This window comes from Monopterus albus, unplaced genomic scaffold (assembly GCF_001952655.1).
Source record: "Monopterus albus unplaced genomic scaffold, M_albus_1.0 scaffold50.1, whole genome shotgun sequence".
Taxonomy (NCBI): Eukaryota; Metazoa; Chordata; class Actinopteri; order Synbranchiformes; family Synbranchidae; genus Monopterus; species Monopterus albus.
Window position 1 is genome coordinate 4,146,706 of NW_018127930.1, and position 2,263 is coordinate 4,148,968.

The following is a 2,263-nucleotide window of genomic DNA, read 5'->3' on the forward strand; positions in this document are numbered from 1 at the left end:
ACAGCCATGAGCTCTCTCCTGAACACTGTCCAGCTCAGTCACTGGATGTGTATGTGTGTGTGTGTGTGTGTGTGTGTGTATGCGTCCCCACAGAAAGGGAAGAATGCCACCATTGAGCGCCCTGCTATTGCGCCAGCAATCCTCTCCCACACACCCCCACCCCTTCCCGTCCTCGCCTGCACTCTGACGTACGGAGTGTCAGTCCATTGTTAATTCACTGAACCACACAAGGTTCAGCTCACAGTGTCAGTCCACTGTTTATTCACTGAACCACACAAGGTTCAGCTCAGTAGTGCGATGGCAGCTGAGAAAAGTCACATTTGTGTCAGTAAAGTTACAACACAAATTTGGAAATTAAAACACAGCTGTACATTATAATACAATACAAATCCACTTTTTTAATTGACAAAGTGCTTTTTTTGTCCCACATACTTGATCCTGTTTATATTGAATCTAATCCAAGTCACAGTACATACTGTACCACACAGCTGAAGATTATTATATAATCTTTCAAGACAAAATGAGAAGTTACCAGAAAGAACAGTGTCAGGATATATTACCATTCAAATAACATGCACACAGTAGCATCTGTATTCCCTGTCATCATTAATATGCAGTCCAATGTACAGATAAATAATATTAACAGTACTGTACATTTTTACCATTTAAGACAACATTCAAACAAATTATACAACTTTAAAAACAAATGTACCCACTGACAAGTATGTCCTAACTTAGTATTTAACAGATACTCTATTTATTGTTATGTTTTGCCACACGTGCGCAGGCAGCTTTTGTGTCCACCTGTTGGGTGCCTGTGTGTTCTGTTTTATTTTAGGAAAGGAATGGCATTTCAGATTGTTTTCTCCTTATCCATTCTGCTATGTATGGACCAGTGACCCCCTTTAGTCCACATTTTAGCTTTCACATTGTTGTTAAGGGGAAACTGCCATGCAGGGTTTTTTATTTAGTGTAATCGTTGCCTTAACAAGATTTAAATTGTCCTGCTCATGAACAGCACTGCGACTGACTTGCAGTATGATGATGGTGTTGCCATAAATATGTTTTGTCTTGTTATGTAAGAAGCTAGTCTTTGTGCACTGTTTGCTTTAGCTACCACACCAGGTTCACATAATGTAGGAAATCTCTCAGTTTTAGGCCATGTCTTCTTTATCCCTATTCTTACATTGTATGTCTGTGCATTTGAGATTCTCATATCTCTTGAGCTTCATGTCATAAGGCAGGCCTGCTCCAGGGCATGGTTTCATTAGTTCTTACAGTGATGCCGCTGCTGCACACCACTAGGTGATGCTGTCATGCAGGGAATATGAGCAAGCTTCTTTTTAACAGTGATTTTATTTTCTGAAATAGGCAGCACACCTTTGAAGTATATGAAACTCATCCAAGGAACTGATACCAAAGTAAAAGAATAAACTAGAACTACAGTACATTATAGTGTGTGGCTGCTTCTACGCCAGGGACCTGTGCAATTCTGGACAACCTTTGTACTGATCCTCTGGCCCCCTCTGCTGACAGAATTGTAATGGTGAACTTAATCATGTGTAAAATGAGTTTGGCAAACTCATTAGAAAAGACCAGTCAAACGTTTGGACACATTTCCCATTGAATTCAAATTAAATTAATCAGCAATTTACTCTCAATCAATGCAATAAACATTCTCTTTGAATACACTGAAAAAGTGTGTTCAAACGTCTGACTGGTAGTGTGTATGCTATTTATCTGAAAGACTGAAAAGAAAAAAAAATAGTCTTGCCTGCACTGCAGTCTGTGATTATCATGGGCCTTACTGAAACAGCTGTAAACACATACTGTAGGCATGGTTACACTTACAAGCCACATGTGACCATGTAGAACTACAAAGACGGAGATTTCTATTGCTTAGCCCACATGCACAGTGGAATCAAATATCTCTTTAAAACACACCTTCTTTTTTAGCCACGCCTGACAGACTAACCACAACACCTGTCCTGGCGTTGCACTATTGACTCTATGCTCGTCATCAGAGTCACAACTAGTGCATGACGGTGACCTGAGTGTGTGTAGGGTACATAGTGAGTCCAGCTACTGTCAGATTTCCTGGATTCTTGCTGTCTTTACTCTACTGTAGTTACTTGAAAGGTTTCCTTTTAGGGACTATATTTCAGTATCATATTAAGAACTGCTACATATCAATAAACCCAAGGTTGTACTGAGGAAAGACCATGAAAGCAAACTGCATTCTGTAGCTCTCTCTCTCTCTTTC